This window comes from Ranitomeya variabilis, chromosome 3 (genome assembly GCF_051348905.1).
Source record: "Ranitomeya variabilis isolate aRanVar5 chromosome 3, aRanVar5.hap1, whole genome shotgun sequence".
NCBI classification, from domain to species: domain Eukaryota; kingdom Metazoa; phylum Chordata; class Amphibia; order Anura; family Dendrobatidae; genus Ranitomeya; species Ranitomeya variabilis.
Window position 1 is genome coordinate 523,887,512 of NC_135234.1, and position 26,015 is coordinate 523,913,526.

Here is a 26,015-nt window from a genome sequence, read left to right on the forward strand (position 1 = left end):
ACGGTGATGTGAGCTGCCCCATAGATTAACACTGGTCCAAGTGCTATGTGATGTTTTCTTGCATAGCACGCGTCCGCATTCTACAGTAGTGTGACCCTGGCCTAAGACTTTTGATGTTTTACCCAGAGAGCCATATTCTGGCTAAAATTTTTGGTGACATGATATTGTTGTCAGACCCCCCATATACCCCAGCTTTAAAAATAATATTAATATAATATTGTTAAGTACTTTCATGTATAAATTATTTATAACCATTATTTTCCATTTCAGGATTTTTAGATCTGCTTAAATTGCTCCAAAAGTACAATTTCAAATTATGTTAAAACTTTAGCCCAGTGACAATACCATTTGACTTAAAGAGAATCAATAAGTTAGATTAATCATCCTAAACCACATAAGGTGCTCAGTATCAATAAGCACACACCCTTTCAAATGTAAAATTTTTATCAATATCTCACTGAATACAAAAACAATTTCTAAAATTTTGATAAGAATTAGTTTCATAGAACCTTTTTGACTTATAACATGAAAGTTAATAATAAACAGTCATGACCAAAAGTGTTGGCACCCTTGAAATTGTTGCAAAAAAATTATTGCAATTGAACATGTTTTGTTATACACATGTTTATGTTCTTTGTGGGTATGAGAACAACACAAAAAAACAGAAAAAAGGCAAATTGGACACAATTTCTCAGAAACCCCCAAATTGGGCTGGACACACACAGATACACAATGCAAAGATTGAGTCAACTTTTCCTCTTTTTATCTGGTTTCAGGTGTGATTTTCATATTGCCCACACCTGTTACTTACCACAGGTGAGTTTGAACGAGCATCACATGCTTGAAACAAAGTTATTTAACCCCTTCATGACTGTGGGATTTTTCGTTTTTCCATTTTCGTTTTTCACTCCCCTCCTTCCCAGAGCCATAACTTTTTTATTTTTCCGTCAATTTGGCCATGTGAGGGCTTATTTTTTGCGGGACGAGTTGTACTTTTGAATGACACCATTGGTTTTACCATGGCGTGTACTAGAAAACTGGAAAAAAATTCCAAGTGCGGTGAAATTGCAAAAAAAAGTGAAATCCCACACTTGTTTTTTTTTTTTTGCTAGGTTCGCTAAATGATAAAACTGACCTGCCATTATGATTCTCCAGGTCAGTACGAGTTCATAGACACCTCACATATCTAGGTTATGTTTTACCTAAGTGGTGAAAAAAAATTCCAAACTTTGCAAAAAAATAAATAAATAAAATTGCGCCATTTTCCGATACCCGTAGCGTCTCCATTTTTCGTGATCTGGGGTCGGGTGAGGGCTTATTTTTTGCGTGCCGAGCTGGCGTTTTTAATAATAGCATTTTGGTGCAGATACGTTCTTTTGATCGCCCGTTATTGCATTTTAATGCAATGTCGCGGCGACCAAAAAAACGTAATTCTGGCGTTTCGATTTTTTTTCTCGTTACGCCGTTTTGCGATCAGGTTAATGCTTTTTTTTATTGATAGATCGGGCGATTCTGAACGCGGCGATACCAAATATGTGTAGATTTGATATTTTTTTTATTGATTTATTTTGATTGGGGCGAAAGGGGGGTGATTTAAACTTTTATATTTTTTTTATTTTTTTCACATTTTTTTTAACTTTTTTTTTAAACTTTTGCCATGCTTCTATAGCCTCCATGGGAGGCTAGAAGCAGGCACAGCCCGATCGGCTCTGCTACATAACAGCGATCATCAGATCGCTGTTATGTAGCTAAAATGCAGGTGTGCTGTGAGCGCCGACCACAGGGGGGCGCTCACAGCCACCGGCGATCAGTAACCATAGAGGTCTCAAGGACCTCTATGGTTACCTTCCTGACTCATCGCCGACCCTCGATCATGTGACGGGGGTCGGCGATGCGCTTATTTCCGGCCGCCCGGCCGGATGCGGTAGTTAAATGCCGCTGTCTGCGTTTGACAGCGGCATTTAACTAGTTAATAGCGGCGGGTGATCGCGATTTCACCCGCCGCTATTGCGCGCACATGTCAGCTGTAAAAAACAGCTGACATGTCGCGACTTTGATGTGCGCTCACCGCCGGAGCGCACATCAAAGCAGGGGACCCGACATCGGACGGTATAGTACGTCCGATGTCGGGAAGGGGTTAACAACAATTTTGGAAAGGTGGCAACAATTTTGTCCAGCCCATTTTTGAGGTTTTGTGTGAAATGATGTTCAATTTGCCTTTTCAACTCTGTTTTTTTGTGTTATTCTAATACACAAAAATGAAATAAATATATGTATAACAAAACATGTGTAATTGAAATAATTTTCTGGAATAAATGATTAATTTTCCTCTTTCTGTCAAGGATGCCAACACTTTTGGCCACGACTAATTTTCATTATAAAATCTTCAGTTTTACTCAAATTAGTTTATGCAAAACTGAATACGTCCAACATCAAAAACAGCTACATCTAGTATTTCTTATGACCTCCATGATTTTTAAAGAGTGTCCATCACCAACCAAAAAGCATTTTAATTGGGCTATACAGTGTTTTAGGGGACTTAGCCTCTATAACAACCAAAGTAGCACTGTACCTATTACTGGTAGAGTGCCAGAGAAGATAACTTTAAATTCATATTCAAAGATTCTCTAAAGAATCTAAGGTTTACAACATATTCTGGTCTGAGCATCTCTGGAGAGCCCTGAAAATGGCTGTCCACCAACGTTCACCATCCAACCTGATGGAACTGGAAAGGATGTGCAAGGAAGAATGGCAGAGGATCCCCAAATCCTGGTGTGAAAAGCTTTTTGCATCATTCCCAAGAAGACTCATGGATGTACTAGCTCAAAAGGAGGCTTCTACTCAATACTGAGCAAAGGGTCTGAATATTTACGACCGTGTGATATTTCAGTTTTTCTATTTTAATAAATTTGCACAAATTTCTATATTTGTTTTTTTTCAGTCAAGATGGGGTGCAGAGTGTAATGAGAGAAAAATGAACTTTTTTGAATTTACCAAATGGCTGCAATGAAACAAAGAGTGAAAAATTTAAAGTTGTATGAATACTTTCTGTACCCACTGTATGTCAAAAACTTTTTAAGTGGTAGCGTAATGTAATATAATATAGTGTCAAGGAAAAAATAGTGTGACTTTCTGATTCCTCACTATAGAGAAGCGACGGCAAGTAGAATGCACAGACGTGGGATTTCCCTAGCACATGACGTCAAATGGACACTGAAGAGAAAGGTGTGGAGAAAACTTGTACAATGAAAATTTGAGGCTTGTATAATGAAGATTTGAGGCCTTCTTTTCTTCCAGGCAGCATATGTCCCATAGCCTGGAAGATCAAAGCTAGAAAAGGGGATTTTTCAAATTTGCTTTACAGAGCTATTCCCATCTCCAAGACCCAAACAAATATGTAGTAGGTGTAATAATATTAGCAAATACCTCCAATTAGAAATGTTTTTCTGATTTGCTTTCCTCATGTGCAGGCAATGCAGAAACTTAGGTATCCATGGTTAAGACCATTAGTTACTACCTAACTAACTGATTCTATATCAGTAGTTGGAACCAAGGAAAACACATGGCGAATCAGAAAATCTATACTACCATTGCTAATATTATTATTATTAGTTACACCTACTACATATTTGGATATGATCTCAGAGATAGGAATACCCCTTTAAACCTCTAGTACCGCATTCAATAATTTTAGCTTATTTACTTTGAATACAATTATTTCTACATAGCTATGGTTGTCATGTCTACAGAAGAGAGAATTTAGTTATATCTGGGAGTTAGCCAGAGAAATGTTAGCAATTGTTCTTGTTTTTCAAGTTATGTGTATGAAAGTGATTAGTGAATTTTCCCATGTATAAACTATCCTGTTTAGGAAATACATAAAAAAACAGATCATCACAGACATCTGGTAGTCTAGCAATACACATGTTCCCATATTTAAAGGGAGATGACGAAGATGCTGTAGGGTGATGTTACTTTATTTAAAGCATATGTATTACGTGAGTTGGAGGCTCAGCAATCCCTGTTTATTCCTGAAGAGTCTGCTGACTCACACCCGGAATCTCGCATAAGACATACAACAGTCCCATGAGCCTAGTGTACAACTAAGTTAAAGGAGATGGATCCTCCCTAAGCCATCTTTATGATTCATTGGAAACATCTTCCCGGTGACATGTAGGCATTCAGAAATGGAGAATGGCAGGGAGTCACATCTGTTCTGTGCTCAGATATAATATCATGGAACAGCAGCTGAACTGTTTCATATGTCTAAATTCTTATTGTCATGATTTTCCCACGTTATAAATATCTCCAGGTGTAGTCATGCAACTACCATAAGTTATGTTTATATTTGCATTTATTTCACTTATTCTCAAATATCACATCATGAACAAAATACATAGCAAACATTCACAAGATATTTCCGCTTATTGGAAAATGCCATAATGTCTTGAATCAAGTATACATAGTTACATAGTTATTCAGATTGAAGGAAGACTTTAAGTCCATCTAGTTCAACCCATAGCCTAACCTAACATGCCCTGACATGTTTATCCAGAGGAAGGCAAAAAAAAACCATGTGGCAAAGAGTAAGCTCCACATTGGGGAAAAATATTCCTTCCCGACTCCACATACGGCAATCAGACTAGTTCCCTGGATCAACGCCCTATCAAGGAATCTAGTGTATATACCTTGTAACATTATACTTTTCCAGAAAGGCATCCAGTCCCCTCTTAAATTTAAGTAATGAATCACTCATTACAACATCATACGGCAGAGAGTTCCATAGTCTCACTGCTCTTACAGTAAAGAATCCGCGTCTGTTATTATGCTTAAACCTTCTTTCCTCCAGACGTAGAGGATGCCCCCTTGTCCCTGTCAAACATGTTTTGTAAGTACATTTCCATCTGAATAATGTTGTGCTTCCGGCACTACTGGGTGTTATGTCATGTTGGGCCAAATTATTCTTCCCTTAAGGTACATTTTTCTCCAGCCATTATGGATATAATCTAACTTCTCAAATCATGGCAGCACTTTAACTCCTTAATGACCACCAATAGGTCTTTTTACTGACCTGCAATAATAGAGACTAGCATCCCCCGACGGGTGACAATCCAGCACCTGTCAGCTGTACACTATAGCTGCAACTTGAGGCATCAGCCACGAACAGTGTTGGTACCATCTATAGTTGTTTTACCCCTTAAATGCTGCTGTCAATAATGACTACAGCATCAAATTGGTTAACAGAGCGTGGGGGCTTTCTCTTTAATCCCAGCGGCACCCTGAGATCTTGATCGTGTACTCCTGATGTTTGCCACGGCAATTCATGGTAAAATAACGTCCTTAGAGTCTGTCGGCTATTGCGGCCTGTTCAAAAGTTGTTAACATTTTGATGGCAAAAATACATGTCTTCATTTCTGTTATGCCACTTTTCATTAATTCCTGAAAAGCACTTGAAGGGTTAATAATCTACCTGAAAGTATTTTTGAAAACGTTGAAGGGTGCGTTTTTTAAAATGGTATCATTTTGGGGGGTTTCCAATATATACGACCCCCAAAGTCATTTAAACCTGAATAGGTGCTTAAAAAAAAAAGTTTTGTAAATTTCCTTGCAAAAATGAAAAATTACTGCTACATTTTTAAACCTTCTAACATGTGAACAAAATAAAACAACATTTTACAAACGGTGCTGATGTAAAGTAGACATGTGGGAAACATTGTTTATTAATGTTTTTGTGTGGTAAGACTATCTGGATTAACCCCTTAACGACCGCTGATATACCTTTTAACGGTAGCAGTTAAGGGTACTTATTCCTCTGCGCCGCTTTTTAACGGCACTGAGAAATAAGGTTATAGCACTCCCCAGAGTCAGAAATTCTCTGGGGTCTCGGCTACCCCTGGAGAACATGATTTGGGTTGGTTTTTACCGACCCCAGGGTTGCGATCACCATTATTCGCAGAATAATGGCGACTGCAAAAAAAATCAACCCAATTTCCCATTTAATTTCTCTCTCCTCTGATGATCTATGACATCAGAAGAGAGAGAAATGGGGTCCCCCCACGCTCCCGGGTACCTCTGGTGTCCCTGGGTCTTCCTGCATCTCCTGGTCCTGTCCCCTGGCATTTTCTTCCGGGAAGAAAATGGCAGGCACATGTGCAGTACGCCCCCTGAGATCTGCCGGCCAGCACAATAGAACAGTAAAAATCATAAAAAGTATTTATTTCCATTGGGTTTATTGTTGGGCTAGGGCTAAGGTTGGGGTTAGAGCTGGAGCTAGAGTTAGGGTTGGGCTAGGGTTGATGCTAGAGCTGGTGTTAGGGTTGGGCTAGGGTTAATGTTGGGGCTAGGGTTGTGGTTAGGGGTGTGTTAGGCATAGGGTTGTGGTTAGGGTTCAGATTAGGTTTAGGGGTGTGTTAGGTGTCGAGTTCCCGCCGCTGCACAGTGGGAATCTCGAACCATGTCCACTGTGGTCTCCCATTCTCCTCCAGCCACAGTGGAACCTGCTCAGCAGAGATGTCGATCCCAGCGTCTGGCTCAAGCTGATACTGTGCGCTTGGGTACTGCTGCTTTTCCAGGCTCTGCCTTTGTAGCCAGCACTGATCAGCAGCGAGCTGGTGTTTCAGGGACTAAGTCCTGCTTTTCCCACACTGAGCATGCCCACAGGACGACCTCCCATTGGAGGTTGGGGTCACATGCTAAGGTCTTGTTGCGGCTCCTATTGGACAATCATGTAGGTCTCGGAGCGCTACTGCTATAAAAGGTTTGCATGGCCGCTCGGCCATGCACTAGTGCAAACTTATTAACTTGTGTGTGTGTGGATTAATGCCTGTTGATGGATGAAAGCTCCGAATCATTCCCATCCCTAGTGTTGTTGCCTGCTCGCGAATGGTATAGCTACCGAGCGTGTGTTGGGGTTAAGATTGTGGTTAGAATTGGTATTGGGAGATTCCACTGTTACGGTACATCAGGGAGTCTCCAAATGCGACACGGCGCACACCATTAATTCCAGCCAATTTTGCGTTCAAAAAGTCAAACGGTGCTCATTCCTTTCTGAGCCCTACCATGCTCCCAAACAGTGGCTTTCCCACACATACAGGGTATCGGCGTACTCAGGAGAAATTGCACAACAAATTTTGTGGTCCATGTTATCCTGATACCCTTGTGAAAATAAAAAAATTTGGCTCCAAAGTAAATTTTTTGTTAAAAAAGTAAAATGTAAATTTTTTCCTTCAACATTGCATTAGTACTCGTGAAGCACCTGAAGGGTTAATAAACTTCTTGAATATGGTTTTGCACACCTTGAGGGGTGGAGTTTTTAGGATGGTGTCACTTTTGGGTATTTTCTGTTATATTGACCCCCCAAACTCACTTCAAATATGAGGTGGTCTCTAAAAAATGGTTTTGTAAATTTTGTTGGAAAAAATCAGAAATAGCTGGTCAACTTTTAACCCTTATAACTTCCTAACAAAAAAAATATATTTCCAAAATTGTGCTGACGTAAAGTTGACATGTGATAAATGTTATTTATTAACTATTTCGTGTGATACATTCTCTGATTCAAAGGTACAATAATTAAAAGTTTGAAAATTGCTAAATTTTCATAATTTTTGCCAAATTTCCATCTCTTTCATAAATAATCGCAAGTTATATCAAATAAATTTTACCACTAAAATAACGTATAATATGTCAGGAAAAAAACAGTCTCAGAATCAGTGGGAGTTCTAGAGCTATAACTTCATAAAGTGACAGTGGTCAGAATTGTAAAAATTGGCTTGGTCATTAGGTTCCAAATTGGCTCTGTCACTAAGGGGTTAAAGGGATAATCACTCTAAGTTTGAAAATTGCAAATTTTTTGAAAGATTTGTAAAATTTCTGATATTTTTATAAATAAACACAGAAAATATCAACATACATTTACTATTATCATAAATTATAATGTGTCCCAAAAAACAATGTCAAAATTAGTGAGATATTTTGAAGCATTCTAGCGTTATTACCACGTAAAGTGACACTGGTCAGATTTCAAAAATTTAGCCCAGTCACTAACTATTCTCTGGCTCTTGTCTTGTCACTTTTGATAAAAATCCAACATAAGGCTGCTTTCCCGAGTATTTAGAAGTTTATATAATCTACAAAATTGCAAAGTTGGTTTTTTTCATGCTGCATCAACCTAAGGTATTGGGAGGTCTAAACCTACCTAATATTAATTTGTATAGTCTAGCAGCCAATTTTAAATATGTTGCCTAGACGTGTCTTGAACACGTACTTGCTACTAGAGATCCTTTAAGATAATCTATCAACAGGTTTTTGCTATGTAATCTGAGAGCAGTAGTGTACAATGATTTTGGGGTAGAGACCCTAATTCGATTGATGTGTCACTTACTGGACTGCATGCTGTAATTTTGAAGAAATCACCATTTTCTCTGCTGCAGATCTATCATTTGACTGAGTGCTGAGCTCTACATAATGCTGCCCACACAACTGATTAGAAGCCTTCCGTTGTACACTGTGCAAAGGCAGAAATGTGCTTCTAATTGATGGGGGTAGGGTTTCAGAAAGCACAAGGACTACATGGCACGAGACAACTAGTTCTCTAGTCATTAATTTACTGCTGATAAAACATTCATATTATTAAAGCAACACAAAGCCTAGTAAGTGACACATTGCTGTAATCAGGCTCTCCGTTACATCATGCTGTTCTCAGATTACATAACAAAAACCTGCTCCCTCTAACCTGGTTCAATATAAAATCATGGAGCAAGACCAGGAAAATCTGAGGTCTAGAAAGTAAACCGCAAAGACAGGGTCCTCTCCCCTCTGTACCAGTCTGTCATCATAAATTTGTGTACTGTAAATGATATCTATAATTCTGTACGTATCCCCTTTCTCATGTACAGCACCATGGAATTAATGGTGCTATATAAATAATAATAATTTTCTTCAGTGGCGTATTACTTTAATTAGAATGATAATTAGGATATTTTCAGATCAAGGTTGCTGTGTACATATTGATATAATTGATCATAAATGGTCTGTCCTGATAATCAATTTGTCCATTAAATTTCTTGTACATATATATATTTTGAAAAAAATCAAGTGAGATAAAAAAGTAACATATATTGCAATAGATGTGTTTCACTAACCCAATAACTGTTTTGTCATTGTTATCCATTTAATTCTTTTGGCCTCATTCACAAAAACTGGCTTTGTGCACGCCAGTGTAAAGGAAGGCACTAATGGAGTGAAATGCGCCTAATTCATTAAGAGACTGTCACAAATCATTAAGGAATTCGTGGCAGCTCTGGATCTGCAAAGTTAATGTCAGTCTCTTGCTAGCAGCTTCTCTTAGGCTGGTCAGCTGATGTTGGTTGGTAACCATTCCCACCTCCCTTTAAATAGTCACATGACCCATCAGCTGATCGTCGGTTAGAGTTACTTCTATGCAGACCAGCTAGGTGTATGGAGCTCTCCTGTGACTGTGGTATTGCAGCTGTTGGAGTCCTGTTTACCTGGTGCCTTTTCTCTGCTGCTGTGGAGCTTAGCAGCAGATCCTGAGCTGAGTTGTATCCTTTCTGCCTGTCCATTGTTAGTCTCTTTCCCTACTGTTATATCACCTGCAGTGGCAAGGCTAGTGTCCTTGCCAGCGAGTGCGCTAGCTAGGATTAGTAGAGGTCACAGCCAGGAACTAGGCAAATAATGGCGGTGGGGAGGGAAGGACCTGCATGGGGCGTCAGGGGGAGCATAAGGACAGACACAGGTTGGTTTCAGGAGGTGTCCCATTCCCCGCTTCCAATCATTAGGGCTTTCCTCTCCTTTTATCATCACGTTGTACTTACACACCTAGACAAAATTGTTGGCAGCCCTTGTTTAATGAAAGAATAACCCACAATGGTTACAGAAATAACTTGAGTCTGATAAAAGTAATAATAAATAAAAGATCTATGAAAATGAACAAATGAAAGTCAGACATTGCTTTTCAACCATGCTTCCACAGAATTTAAAAATAAAATAAAACTCATTAAACTCTCAATGATAAAATGAAATATTAACAGTAAGGCCAGAGTCACACTAAAGGTATGAAAAATCAGTCCGAGTCTCCCTGCCGAGAGTCTCACAAGTGTTCCCAGTATGCAATGCGATGATGTGATTTTCTCGCACCTATGTATCCGTACATCCGTACTACATGGGTATGGCTTTACATTTCTCACTGATTTTCCCCATTGAATTTAATAGCTCAATGGGCTGAAATGAGGAAAATGTGTGTGTGTTATATGTCGCAAGCTAGACGGATGGTCCAACTGGTGTCCGATTCTTCCTCGCACCCATAGGCTTCCATTGGCGAGTCTCAGACTATATACGCATACAATCACAGCAAGCTGCGATTTTACACGCATGTCGAATACGTCTGAGAAAAAATATGGTCATGTGAGCTGCCCCATAGATTAACACTGGTCCGAGTGCTATGCAATGTTTACTCGCATAGCCCTCGTCCGTATTCTATGTTAGTGTGACTCCGCCTAATAGTGTATATTGCAATAATGGAATTTATAGCACAAAATATTCTGCAAGGAAATATAGACCAAGTATTGACTCCATTAGTAAATAGATCTGTTCTGGTTTAAACCATTCCATATATATATTTCATTGGCAAAGGGTGTAGATGGAGTTCTGTGGTTTCTCTTAAAGAGTTAAATACATCACAGTCTGTCATTTAATTCTACTCCCACACACAATTCCTATGTACTCCCTCGTTAATGTTAGCCACAAAAGACTATTCATGTCAGGCAAACTCATATGAATACACAAGATAATTTAGAAATGCTCCAACCATCCAATATTCTTCCCTGCTAAACAACTTATTTTGATATAACTGTGGAAAATCTGGTTCTGGCATATCCTCTTATTAATCCTGAAATTCAGCTACAAAAAATATTCCAATGTAATACTAGAAAATCTAGTAAACTTTGATCAGACTTTTGCATATTATTATTCAAGCAGTAAGAAACGACTATTTTGTGCAGTAGTTTGTAATTAACAAGCTGATAGTAGTATGAATGAGTAGCTGTATGGCCAAATGGGACTCAGAGATGTATATTTTCTCTTTTTACTTTTCTTTGCAGTACTTCAGAAACTGAGGCCAGAGTAACCGATGATGACATAGGGTAGTAGTGGTAGTTCCATTATTACATATTTACCGTATATACTCGAGTATAAGCCGAGATTTTCAGCCCAAATTTTTGGGCTGAAAGTGCCCCCTCGGCTTATACTCGAGTCACAGTCGGCGGGTGAGGGGGAGAGGGCGCTGAGGCATACTTACCTAGTCCCGGCGATCCTGTCGCTCCCCCTGCCCGTCCCACGGTCTCCGGGTGCCGCACCTCTTCCCCTGTTCAACGGTCACGTGGGACCGCTCATTAGAGAAATGAATAGGCTGCTCCACCTCCCATAGGGGCGGAGCCGCATAATTCATTTCTCTAATCAGCTGTGCCGGTGACCGCTGACAGAGGAAGAGGCTGCGGCACCCGGAGACCAGCTGTCCGGGAGAAGGAGCCAGGGACGCCGGGAGCAGGTAAGTATCGCATATTCACCTGTCCGCGTTCCACACGCCGGGCGCTGTCTCCATCCTCCCGGCGTCTCTCTCTCGGCACTGACTGTTCAGGTCAGAGGGCGCGATGACGCATATAGTGTGCGCGCCGCCCTCTGCCTGATCAGTCAGTGCAGGGAGACGCCGGGAAGATGGCGCCGAGGAGCTGCAAGCAAGAGAGGTGAGTATGTGTTTTATTATTTTTATTGCAGCAGCAGCACAGCTATGGGGCAATAATGGACGGTGCAGAGCACTATATGGCACAGCTATGGGGAAATAACGGTGCAGAGCACTGTATGGCACAGCTATGGGGCAATAACGGTGCAGAGCACTGTATGGCACAGCTATGGGGCAATAATGGTGCAGAGCACTGTATGGCACAGCTATGGGGCAATAATGGTGCAGAGCACTTTATGGCACAGCTATGGGGCAATAATGGTGCAGAGCACTGTATGGCACAGCTATGGGGCAATAATGGTGCAGAGCACTGTATGGCACAGCTATGGGGCAATAATAGTGCAGAGCACTGTATGGCACAGCTATGGGGCAATAATGGTGCAGAGCACTGTATGGCACAGCTATGGGGCAATAATGGACGGTGCAGAGCACTGTATGGCACAGCTATGGGGCAATAATGGACGGTGCAGAGCACTGTATGGCACAGCTATGGGGCAATAATGGACGGTGCAGAGCACTGTATGGCACAGCTATGGGGCAATAATGGACGGTGCAGAGCACTATATGGCACAGCTATGGGGCAATAATGGACGGTGCAGAGCACTGTATGGCACAGCTATGGGGCAATAATGGTGCAGAGCACTGTATGGCACAGCTATGGGGCAATAATGAATGGTGCAGAGCACTATATGGCACAGCTATGGGGAAATAACGGTGCAGAGCACTGTATGGCACAGCTATGGGGCAATAACGGTGCAGAGCACTGTATGGCACAGCTATGGGGCAATAATGGTGCAGAGCACTGTATGGCACAGCTATGGGGCAATAATGGTGCAGAGCACTGTATGGCACAGCTATGGGGCAATAATGGTGCAGAGCACTTTATGGCACAGCTATGGGGAAATAACGGTGCAGAGCACTGTATGGCACAGCTATGGGGCAATAACGGTGCAGAGCACTGTATGGCACAGCTATGGGGCAATAATGGTGCAGAGCACTGTATGGCACAGCTATGGGGCAATAATGGTGCAGAGCACTTTATGGCACAGCTATGGGGCAATAATGGTGCAGAGCACTGTATGGCACAGCTATGGGGCAATAATGGTGCAGAGCACTGTATGGCACAGCTATGGGGCAATAATAGTGCAGAGCACTGTATGGCACAGCTATGGGGCAATAATGGTGCAGAGCACTGTATGGCACAGCTATGGGGCAATAATGGACGGTGCAGAGCACTGTATGGCACAGCTATGGGGCAATAATGGACGGTGCAGAGCACTGTATGGCACAGCTATGGGGCAATAATGGACGGTGCAGAGCACTGTATGGCACAGCTATGGGGCAATAATGGACGGTGCAGAGCACTATATGGCACAGCTATGGGGCAATAATGGACGGTGCAGAGCACTGTATGGCACAGCTATGGGGCAATAATGGTGCAGAGCACTGTATGGCACAGCTATGGGGCAATAATGGTGCAGAGCACTATATGGCACAGCTATGGGGCAATAATGAATGGTGCAGAGCACTATATGGCACAGCTATGGGGCAATAATGGTGCAGAGCACTATATGGCACAGCTATGGGACAATAATGGTGCAGAGCACTATATGGCACAGCTATGGTGCAATTATGAACGGTGCAGAGCACTATATGGCACAGCTATGGGGCCATAATAAACGGTATGGAGCATCTATTTTTATTTTTGAAATTCACCGGTAGCTGCTGCATTTTCCACCCTAGGCTTATACTCGAGTCAATAAGTTTTCCCAGTTTTTTGTGGCAAAATTAGGGGGGTCGGCTTATACTCGGGTCAGCTTATACTCGAGTATATACGGTAATCTAGATTGTGAGTCCCAGTGGTGACAGTGATGATGATGTCTGTAAATCACTGTGGAATTAATACAGCTATATAAGTGAGAAAAATGAATAAAAAAAATATATTCTATAATACAACCTGATAGGCAAGGCTGTCGTGGAACTAATAATCCAAGGCACATGCCCTTGACTACTTACCTGGTACCCTGGCAATAGGCTGCCTGCCCTACCACTCTCAGTCTTGTTGGCCTAAAAGATTACGGCAGCACGCAGCCGATGTTAGCATTCCGGAATAGATGGTGCAATGTCATTATTGCTATCTTAGGCTACAAACCATACACATCAGAAGAGGACTCTTTATTGCACACCTTCAGGAACTGGTGTTAGTTGAATATTGTTTTATTTACTTATCATTTTTTTCAAATTATTAGTTTTTAATGGGATGCTCATGGGGTATTATTGCTACTAAGGGGTCTTACTATTATCTAGAGAATATAACTGGCATGCATATAGGGAGTATTACTACTTTCTAGAGAACACAGAGTGTATTATTCATTATTGGGGGTGATCACAGTGTGAATTTATACTGCCTAGTGGGCACTAAGGGGTCAATATTAATTTGTAAGTGGTACGACAGTGGACATGATTACTATATGGGGGCACACAAAGAGCACTACTCCTTTGTGATGCACTAAGAGGAGCAATAAGACTGTGGGCACTGAGAACATTGATATTAATCTGTGGAACACAAATGATGGCCCCGTTACTGTTTGGGATACTAAAGATACAAACGTGTAGTGCACTATTACCCTCTGGGGTCTATTGTGGGGAAATATCTGTTTGGCACTATTATTTTTGGGGAGCCAGGATGTATGGAGATAGACATGTGGGGAACTAGGATGAATGGAGACAGACATGGGACTACAGTTTTAAACATTACCGCTAGTAACACACTAAGTGGTCATGGGTAAAAATCCTGAAGGGCACGCAAAGTCCCCCTACTAATGCCAGCACAAGTCCACGCCCATTTGAAGTTCACCAATGACCATCTGGATGATCCAGAGGAGGCACGGGAGAAGGTCATGTGGTCAGATGAGACCAAAATAGCCCCTTAGTGACGGAGCCAATTTTTTAAAATCTGACCAGTGTCACTTTATTATCACAACCGATTGCTCTATAAAGTACTATATAAATCCCTCCCATATGAAGGGTAAGTACCAATAAACAATATACCTCTCACATGTAGTGTGACCAGTAGAATAAAATGATCTCCACTATGGTACTTGATATAAAACAACAATTTTATTTAGACCAAATGCTAAAAAACATGTAAAAAAATTAGCTACATGCAAAGAAAAGTGCAAGAATCCACAAGGAGGGACTTTACTGCCATAGGCATACTCACAAGCAACCAGGATAAACACAAGCAATTATGTACATAAATTGACCACTACTGAAAACAGCCTGAATGTATATCACAAACACCATTGGTTAGAGCTTTAGAGGCAATATGATAATGTATAAGGTAATAGAAGGCTTCCAGAATAGGATAAGCCTGCGGCCATATAGGCTCCAATCAATGGCGAGTTACAAGTCTATGCGGCATAAACATAGTGGATGATGCTAACGGAGGTATAATACCTTGCTGGCCGTCCTGTGTGAGTGTCTCTGTTCCTTTTGTTCTGTAAACTACGCCTCAAAGTCATAAGCTACTGAACAGTGTCTTATCAACTGAGACGGATTGGCGGTGGTGGCGAATAGTCTGGGGTTATACTCCATGTGTTGGAATTCGGAGGTGTATATATCATATGATCACCGTTAGTTTTCCAATAACCGGCCTAGTGGTGCAAACAGGCTGCGGCCTTCTCTGTTGATCGTCAGACAATCATGTAATTGTCCGGACGATAGGAGGCAGCAGAGAGCTGTTCGCTCCAAAGATCACAGCGGGTGGTACTCGTGACCCTCTCGGCCTGTGATTTTAGGAATTTATGGGATTAAGAAAGTCTTGTCAAATTAAATCTCTGACAGTCTCGTACTCGCAAGTAGTTGTCTTCACAAGTTCTCAGCCTCACTCTGGCACGATTTGGATTACAAATACTGAGGTAAAAAATTCACCAAATACTCAACGTGTGCACATGGCCTAACAACAGGGTAATAAAAAAAGCTGTAGTGATGCATTCTGTCTTGATATGACGGTAATCATGGTATTATTTAGTCATGGTGATATTAGAGTAAGGAGACACAAGTGTTTATTTGCACTACATTGCTGTTTACAGGAAGCTGATGTAAGGATCCATAGATTGATGTGTCACGATTAGTGTTGAGCATTCCGATACCGCAAGTATCGGGTATCGGCCGATACTTGCGGTATCGGAATTCCGATACCGGGATTCCGATACTTGCCGCGTATCGGATACCGGAATCGGAAGTTCTAAGATTCAAAAAGCAGAAATTCAGCCAATGAGATTGATTCCAAGTGTGGGCACATCCTGTTTAGCATGGAGGGCATGAAACTACTGGCATGGCTGTGATTGGCTGGTGTAATGATGTCATGATGCAGTTTAAAAGTCGCTGGCGCCATTTTGCGATCACTCTGCTGTGAATTCAGTTAGTGACAGGACGCTGTTTGCTGACTGAGGGACAGTTTAGAGATAGCGATTTGCTTCTTTGTGCTTTCCAAAGGCTAATTTAGCAACCGCTGTGTTCACCTACTATTCACCTTGCTTTTGCCTTGTAGCGCTGTTTTCACAGCGATCTGCAGGGTCTGTGTGTGTGTGTGTGTGAGTGCAGCCCAGTCTCCAGTCTGAGTGCAGCCACATAGGCCATCCATAGTTGGTTGTATTCAGTTCAGGGAGGGTGGTTCATTGCCTCATACTGTTCCTTTTTTTTTTTTTTTTCCCAAGTAGTGTAGTCTGCTGCTAATTTATTCAAAAAAATCCTATTAGTGTCTTTCCACCCGTCTCCAGCTAATTTGTGGAAAAACACTACATAGGATAAAGTAGAGGAGGGTTTTTGGGCCTTGCAGCGCCGTTTACGGCTGTCTGCACGGTCTCCGTGTGACTGCAGCTCGCCCTGTAATCTGTGAGCAGCTGTAGCCTGGTTGTCTCCAGCTCAGGGTTTTTCACTGCGTCATACCGCCAAATCAATTTTCTTTTTTTTCAAAGTAGTGTAGTCTGCTGCTAATTAATTTAAAAAAATCCTATTAGTGTCTTTCCACCCGTCTCCAGCTAATTTGTGGAAAAACACTACATAGGATAAAGTAGAGGAGGGTTTTTGGGCCTTGCAGCGCCGTTTACGGCTGTCTGCACGGTCTCCGTGTGACTGCAGCTCGCCCTGTAATCTGTGAGCAGCTGTAGCCTGGTTGTCTCCAGCTCAGGGTTTTTCACTGCGTCATACCGCCAAATCAATTTTCTTTTTTTTCAAAGTAGTGTAGTCTGCTGCTAATTAATTTAAAAAAATCCTATTAGTGTCTTTCCACCCGTCTCCAGCTAATTTGTGGAAAAACACTACATAGGATAAAGTAGAGGAGGGTTTTTGGGCCTTGCAGCGCCGTTTACGGCTGTCTGCACGGTCTCCGTGTGACTGCAGCTCGCCCTGTAATCTGTGAGCAGCTATAGCCTGGTTGTCTCCAGCTCAGGGTTTTTCACTGCGTCATACCGCCAAATCAATTTTCTTTTTTTTCAAAGTAGTGTAGTCTGCTGCTAATTAATTTAAAAAAATCCTATTAGTGTCTTTCCACCCGTCTCCAGCTAATTTGTGGAAAAACACTACATAGGATAAAGTAGAGGAGGGTTTTTGGGCCTTGCAGCGCCGTTTACGGCTGTCTGCACGGTCTCCGTGTGACTGCAGCTCGCCCTGTAATCTGTGAGCAGCTATAGCCTGGTTGTCTCCAGCTCAGGGTTTTTCACTGCGTCATACCGCCAAATCAATTTTCTTTTTTTTCAAAATAGTGTAGTCTGCTGCTAATTTATTCAAAAAAATCCTATTAGTGTCTTTCCACCCGTCTCCAGCTAATTTGTGGAAAAACACTACATAGGATAAAGTAGAGGAGGGTTTTTGGGCCTTGTAGCGCCGTTTACGTCTGTCTGCACGGTCTCCGTGTGACTGCAGCTCTATCTGTTGTCAGTTCAGCCCCCAAAAAATAAATAAATAATAAAGTTCACCAAACACACCAGTTACACCACTTTACATTTCTGTAGGCCACATTAGCTCATATTTGTGTCTAGTCCACACTTTAGATAATTAGTGCTTCTTATACCTGTTAGGAGGAGTTGCTCAGGAATAAGCACACAAATCCGTTAGTACTTTTCTGCTTATCTTTATCAGTCAACCAAGATGAAGAAGGCAGTGAGTAAGGCACGGGGGCGTGGGAGCCGTCGCGGAGCAGGGAGGGGACGTGGGGATTCTGTGCCTGCTGCGGGCACCGGTGACTCATCAGCACCCACTTTCACCAGGCAACAGTCGTTCATGCGAAGCTTTGTGTCCGAGCGCCGTACACCGCTGCTGCGTGAAGAACAAATTGAAGCTGTTGTCGGATGGATGGCAGCTAATGCATCAACTTCCATTAGTGCCACATCCTCTCAGACACAGAGCACTGGAGAGCAGCCATCTGTCTCTTCACCACCTGCCAAATTGCCCAGGCAGACAGAGAGCCCAGGACAGGAGCCGTCTCTACTTCTGTTCTCTGAATCTCTTGGCTTGGAAACAGGGGGCCAGCCAAGCAGCATTGGAGAAATGGAAGAAGAGGCAGGGTGCAGTGATGCCCAACAGCTTTTTCTGTCTTCCTCTGAAGAGGCGGGTGGGCCAGTGGCTCCGGTCACCACATCGCAGGCCGCATCAGCTGATGATGACACTCAGGTGCCACTTACTGGTGCGTGCTCTGCTGCTGAGACTACCCAGGAGGAGCAGTTGGGGGCAGAGGGTAGTGTAGATGATGAGGTCCTCGACCCATCTTGGCGTGAGGGACAGGAAGGTGGTGGGAGCAGCTCTGAGGAAGAGATTCCCCGTACGGCCCAAAGAGGGAGAGGGAGGGGGAAGACTGCGGATCCTGCAGCCTCCGCTTTGGCACCCGTTAGGAGCATGTCTCTTCCAAAAGCCAAAAAGGGCGCTCCCAAGACTTGCAGTGCCTGGTCCTTTTTTGACACAGTTGCAGATGACATTTGCTATGTCAGATGCAACGTGTGTCATCAAAAAGTCAAAAGAGGTCGAAATGTCAGCAACCTCAATACCTCCAACATGTGGAAACATGTGCGCAACAGGCACCCGGCGGAGTTAGAAAAACACACTGAAGAGGTAGGCCAACCAACAGCGGCAGCTACCACCTCTTCAGCTCGTGTTGCCTCTTCCTCTACCTCACACGCAGCTGGTTCGGCGTCCTCCCAGGATCGCCGTGGAAGAACCTCTGCCCCTGTTGTCCAGAGACCCGCTGTAATTCCACCCGCAGCGCCACTTTCCCAGTCATCCACACACTCCCAGCCCAGTCTACAGCCATCGGTAGTACAGGCATGGGAGAAAAGGCGGCCTTTCTCGTCAAACCACCCACGAGCACAGGCTCTGACTGCAGGCATTGCCAAACTTCTGTCACTGGAAATGCTGTCATTCAGGCTGGTGGAGACTGACAGCTTCCGTGACTTCATGTCATTGGCAGTCCCACAGTACAAAGTGCCCAGCCGCTTTTACTTCAGCAGGCAAGCCGTCCCTGCCCTGCAGAAGCATGTGGAGGGACACATAAAACACGCGCTACTGAACGCCGTCAGTAGCAAGGTCCACCTCACCACCGATGCGTGGACCAGTCAACATGGACAGGGGCGATACCTTTCCCTCACTGCCCATTGGGTTAATGTCGTTGAGCCGGGTACAGACCGTGCGAGTGGCGCAGGACGTGTCCTGCCCACTCCAAGGATTGCAGGAATCCATTCTGTACGCATTGACTCCTCCTCTTACACCAGTTCCTCAGAATCATCGCTGCAGGAGCCGTCACAGTCCACCTCCACATGGACCCATGATGAACGTGTACCTGTTACGACCGACATGAGCACAGCCGTGGCCAAACGTCAACAGGCCGTCTTGAAATTAATTTTCTTGGGGAATCGTAGCCACACAGCGCAGGAGCTCTGGAATGCCATCAAGCAGGAGAGCGATGTGTGGTTTGTGCCAGCGAATCTCCAGCCAGGCATGGTAGTGTGTGATAATGGCCGAAATCTGGTGGCAGCTCTGGGCCTCGGCAACCTCACTCACATCCCATGTCTGGCACATGTGCTCAATTTGGTCGTGCAGAGCTTTTTGAGGGACTATCCGGATCTTGATGCACTGCTGCACAAGGTCCGCCTAGAGTGTGCTCACTTGCGGCGTTCCAGCACGGCAAAAGCGCGCATTGCGGCTCTGCAGCGCCGACACCGCCTGCCGGAACATCGCATCATATGTGACCTACCTACCAGGTGGAATTCCACGTTACATATGTTGGAGCGGTTGTGTGAGCAGCAGCAAGCTGTAATGGAGTACCAGCTGCTTCAGGCGCAAAAAAGTCGCAGTCAGCGCCGTACAGACTTCACAACCACAGAGTGGGCCACTATGAATGATGTCTGCCAGGTTTTGCGTCCCTTTGATTATTCCACGCGGATGGCGAGTGCAGATGATGCACTAGTCAGCATGACTGTCCCCCTTATCTGCCTGCTTGAAAAATCACTGCAAGCGCTAAGGGATGATGTTGTGGAAGAGGTGGAGGATGAGGATTCACCATTTCCATCATCTTCTGGACAGTCAGCGCCACGTGGTTCCTCACAAACGCGTAGGCAGGGGACCGTTTGTGAGGAGGATGAGGAGGAGTCAATGGAGGAGGAAGACATCCGTCCAGAGGAGGGAGTTACACAATTGTCCAGTACTCAGTGTGTACAGCGAGGGTGGGGTGATGACGAGCGGGCAGAGATCACGCCTCCAGCAGGGGACAGCGTTTCTTGGGCAGTTGGCAGTCTGCAGCACATGGTGGATTACATGCTGCAGTGCCTGAGAAACGACCGCCGCATCGCCCACATTCTCAACATGTCTGATTATTGGGTGTTCACCCTCCTCGATCCTCGCTACCGGGACAACGTAGAAAGCCTCATCACACCGTTGAACCGGGAGCGAAAAATGCGGGAGTACCAAGACACACTGGTCAATTCCATCATCTTCTCCATTCCAACTGAGAGAAGTGCTGCTAGTGCATTCCAAAGCAGCTCAGTGCGTCCAGGCCGTGGTGGAGGCTCTGCACAAAGAGGGAGCAGAAGCAGTGCCTCTGCCCAAGGCAAGACCAGTATGGCCGAACTGTGGCACAGTTTTCTGTGCCCGCCACAAAAGTCTACACCATCACAGACGGCTCCAGTCAGCAGGAGGCAACGGTTCCGTCAGATGGTGACAGACTACATGTCTTGCCCTCTTGCTGTACTCCCAGACGGCTCTTCCCCTTTCAAGTTTTGGGTCTCAAAGCTGGATACATGGCCAGAGCTAAGCCAGTATGCATTGGAGGTGCTGTCTTGCCCTGCGGCCAGTGTATTATCGGAACGTGTCTTTAGTGCTGCAGGTGGTGTACTAACTGACCGTCGCATGCGACTATCCTCCGATAACGTTGACCGGCTTACTTTCCTGAAAATGAACAAGGCCTGGATCTCGCCGGAATTTGCCACTCCTCCTCCTGATTGAATAATTAGGTCACTGTATACGTTATCCAGGTCTCCTGTTGTGTTCATCTTTCTACCACCTGAACTTAAATTCCTGGGCTCCAACACCGCCAGTTGAGGCTCAGACGTGCCGTCTGCACAGTCAAAACATACGACCCAGTGTTATTGGGTTTCAGTAATGTCAGCTGATCCCCAGCTGTGTAGCCGGCAATGTGTCATGCGACCGCCACGCTGACACAACAACTGAAATGTAAGGGAATCTGTCCCCCCCCCCCCAAGGCGTTTGTTACTGAAAGAGCCACCTTGTGCAGCAGTAATGCTGCCCAAGGAAAAGGTAGCTATTTTTGTTTAGCTCCTTGCACACGCAGAACTTAACACTTATAAAATGTGTCCACTGATACCGTAAAACCGTCCCGGAGGTGGGACTTTACTTCGTAATGTGACGCAGCCCAGCCGTCATTCCTACCCCCCCGGCGCCGCGCACCGGCTCCTCAGCGTTGTTTTATTCCGTCCTGGAGCCTGCGCTGTTATGTTATCCCGTGGCCAGGCACACTTAGCGCTGCCCGTCTTCTGGCATCATTTGGTGTCTGGATGGCTGCGCCTGTGCGGCCGCGCTGGCAGAGAGCCCGCCTCGCAGTGTCTTCTGATTTAATCCCACTGGGGGCCTGGGATCCATGGACATGCGCAGTGCATATCTGAACCTCCACCTCTCACTCATTTCCCTATGGCTTCTTCAGACTGTTCGGTGTCAGCTGGTCCCTAACAGCATGCCACGGCCGTGACACCGCACAGTCTGAAGAAGCCATAGGGAGATGAGTGAGAGGTGGAGGTTCAGATATGCAGTGCGCATGTCCATGGATCCCAGGCCCCCAGTGGGATTAAATCAGAAGACACTGCGAGGCGGGCTCTCTGCCAGCGCGGCTGCACAGGCGCAGCCATCCAGACACCAAATGATGCCAGAAGACGGGCAGCGCTAAGTGTGCCTGGCCACGGGATAACATAACAGCGCAGGCTCCTTGACGGAATAAAACAACGCTGAGGAGCCGGTGCGCGGCGCCGGGGGGGTAGGAATGACGGCTGGGCTGCGTCACATTACGAAGGAAAGTCCCACCTCCGGGACGGTTTTACGGTTGCAGGGGACACATTTTATAAGTGTTTAGTTCTGTGTTTGCAAGGAGCATGATGAAAAGAGCCACCTTTTCCTTTTGCATCTTTTGTGCTGCACAAGCTGGCTCTTTCAGCTACAAACGCCTTGGGGGGGGGTTAAAGGTTCCCTTTCGACTTTCTCAGGCTTCGGCCTACATTGTGTTCCTCTGCTTTTCCACCTGTCCCTGGGCTCCAACACCGCCAGTTGCCGTCCAGAAGTGCTGTACGCACAGTCAACAGTCCCTCCTCTGTTATTGGGGTTCAGTAACGTCAGCTGTTCCCCTGCTGTGTGTGTGGCAATCCCTCCTACCTCCTCCAACCTCCTCCTCCTCCACCCGTCCCTGGGCTCCAACACCGCCAGTTGCCGTCCAGAAGTGCTGTACGCACAGTCAACAGTCCCTCCTCTGTTATTGGGGTTCAGTAACGTCAGCTGTTCCCCTGCTGTGTGTGTGGCAATCCCTCCTACCTCCTCCTACCTCCTCCAACCTCCTCCTCCTCCACCTGCCCCTGGGCTCCAACACCGCCAGTTGCCGTCCAGAAGTGCTGTACGCACAGTCAACAGTCCCTCCTCTGTTATTGGGGTTCAGTAACGTCAGCTGTTCCCCTGCTGTGTGTGTGGCAATCCCTCCTACCTCCTCCAACCTCCTCCTCCTCCAACCGTCCCTGGGCTCCAACACCGCCAGTTGCCGTCCAGAAGTGCTGTACGCACAGTCAACAGTCCCTCCTCTGTTATTGGGGTTCAGTAACGTCAGCTGTTCCCCTGCTGTGTGTGTGGCAATCCCTCCTACCTCCTCCAACCTCCTCCTCCTCCACCCGTCCCTGGGCTCCAACACCGCCAGTTGCCGTCCAGAAGTGCTGTACGCACAGTCAACAGTCCCTCCTCTGTTATTGGGGTTCAGTAACGTCAGCTGTTCCCCTGCTGTGTGTGTGGCAATCCCTCCTACCTCCTCCTACCTCCTCCAACCTCCTCCTCCTCCACCTGCCCCTGGGCTCCAACACCGCCAGTTGCCGTCCAGAAGTGCTGTACGCACAGTCAACAGTCCCTCCTCTGTTATTGGGGTTCAGTAACGTCAGCTGTTCCCCTGCTGTGTGTGTGGCAATCCCTCCTACCTCCTCCAACCTCCTCCTCCTCCACCCGTCCCTGGGCTCCAACACCGCCAGTTGCCGTCCAGAAGTGCTGTACGCACAGTCAACAGTCCCTCCTCTGTTATTGGGGTTCAGTAACGTCAGCTGTTCCCCTGCTGTGTGTGTGGCAATCCCTCCTACCTCCTCCAACCTCCTCCTCCTCCACCCGTCCCTGGGCTCCAACACCGCCAGTTGCCGTCCAGAAGTGCTGTACGCACAGTCAACAGTCCCTCCTCTGTTATTGGGGTTCAGTAACGTCAGCTGTTCCCCTGCTGTGTGTGTGGCAATCCCTCCTACCTCCTCCTACCTCCTCCAACCTCCTCCTCCTCCACCTGCCCCTGGGCTCCAACACCGCCAGTTGCCGTCCAGAAGTGCTGTACGCACAGTCAACAGTCCCTCCTCTGTTATTGGGGTTCAGTAACGTCAGCTGTTCCCCTGCTGTGTGTGTGGCAATCCCTCCTACCTCCTCCAACCTCCTCCTCCTCCACCCGTCCCTGGGCTCCAACACCGCCAGTTGCCGTCCAGAAGTGCTGTACGCACAGTCAACAGTCCCTCCTCTGTTATTGGGGTTCAGTAACGTCAGCTGTTCCCCTGCTGTGTGTGTGGCAATCCCTCCTACCTCCTCCAACCTCCTCCTCCTCCACCCGTCCCTGGGCTCCAACACCGCCAGTTGCCGTCCAGAAGTGCTGTACGCACAGTCAACAGTCCCTCCTCTGTTATTGGGGTTCAGTAACGTCAGCTGTTCCCCTGCTGTGTGTGTGGCAATCCCTCCTACCTCCTCCTACCTCCTCCAACCTCCTCCTCCTCCACCTGCCCCTGGGCTCCAACACCGCCAGTTGCCGTCCAGAAGTGCTGTACGCACAGTCAACAGTCCCTCCTCTGTTATTGGGGTTCAGTAACGTCAGCTGTTCCCCTGCTGTGTGTGTGGCAATCCCTCCTACCTCCTCCAACCTCCTCCTCCTCCAACCGTCCCTGGGCTCCAACACCGCCAGTTGCCGTCCAGAAGTGCTGTACGCACAGTCAACAGTCCCTCCTCTGTTATTGGGGTTCAGTAACGTCAGCTGTTCCCCTGCTGTGTGTGTGGCAATCCCTCCTACCTCCTCCAACCTCCTCCTCCTCCACCCGTCCCTGGGCTCCAACACCGCCAGTTGCCGTCCAGAAGTGCTGTACGCACAGTCAACAGTCCCTCCTCTGTTATTGGGGTTCAGTAACGTCAGCTGTTCCCCTGCTGTGTGTGTGGCAATCCCTCCTACCTCCTCCTACCTCCTCCAACCTCCTCCTCCTCCACCTGCCCCTGGGCTCCAACACCGCCAGTTGCCGTCCAGAAGTGCTGTACGCACAGTCAACAGTCCCTCCTCTGTTATTGGGGTTCAGTAACGTCAGCTGTTCCCCTGCTGTGTGTGTGGCAATCCCTCCTACCTCCTCCAACCTCCTCCTCCTCCACCCGTCCCTGGGCTCCAACACCGCCAGTTGCCGTCCAGAAGTGCTGTACGCACAGTCAACAGTCCCTCCTCTGTTATTGGGGTTCAGTAACGTCAGCTGTTCCCCTGCTGTGTGTGTGGCAATCCCTCCTACCTCCTCCAACCTCCTCCTCCTCCACCCGTCCCTGGGCTCCAACACCGCCAGTTGCCGTCCAGAAGTGCTGTACGCACAGTCAACAGTCCCTCCTCTGTTATTGGGGTTCAGTAACGTCAGCTGTTCCCCTGCTGTGTGTGTGGCAATCCCTCCTACCTCCTCCTACCTCCTCCAACCTCCTCCTCCTCCACCTGCCCCTGGGCTCCAACACCGCCAGTTGCCGTCCAGAAGTGCTGTACGCACAGTCAACAGTCCCTCCTCTGTTATTGGGGTTCAGTAACGTCAGCTGTTCCCCTGCTGTGTGTGTGGCAATCCCTCCTACCTCCTCCTACCTCCTCCAACCTCCTCCTCCTCCACCTGCCCCTGGGCTCCAACACCGCCAGTTGCCGTCCAGAAGTGCTGTACGCACAGAGCCAAACACCTCGCCAATGTGTTAGTGGGGTTCAGCACCGCCAGCTGTTCCCCTGCTGTGTATACGGCAACGTGTACTGCGACCGCCACGCAGGCACAACAAGTTAAATGTAAGGGAACCTGACCCCCCCCCCCCCCAGGCGTTTGTTACTGAAGGAGCCACCTTGTGCAGCAGTAATGATGCAAAGGGAAAAAGTGCCTCTTTTCGTGATGCTCCTTGCACATGCTGAACCAAACACTTATGAAATGTGTCCCCACACAGCGTTAAACCGTCCGGTAGGTGGAACTTTCCTTTGTCGTGTGACGCAGCACAGCCATCATTTTTACCCCCTTGGCGCCGTGCGCCGCCTCCTCAGCGTTGTTTTAATCTGTCCCGGAGCCTGCGCTGTTAGGTTAGCCCTTGGCCATGCACACATGTTGCGCTGCCCGTCTTCTGACCTCATTTGGTGTCAGGCTGGCTGCGCCTGTGCGGGTGCGCTGGTCGAGATCCCGCCTCGCAGTGTCGTCTAATGTAATCCCACCGCGGGCCT

At 46.2% G+C, this 26,015-nt stretch overlaps 1 protein-coding gene across 1 annotated transcript in view; it reads right to left on the reverse strand.

Annotated features, from left to right (window-relative positions):
- Nucleotides 1-26,015, reverse strand: part of COL4A2 (collagen type IV alpha 2 chain) — a 320,821-nt gene that overhangs the window by 162,097 nt on the left and 132,709 nt on the right. The gene's annotated exons all lie outside the window — the stretch shown is intronic.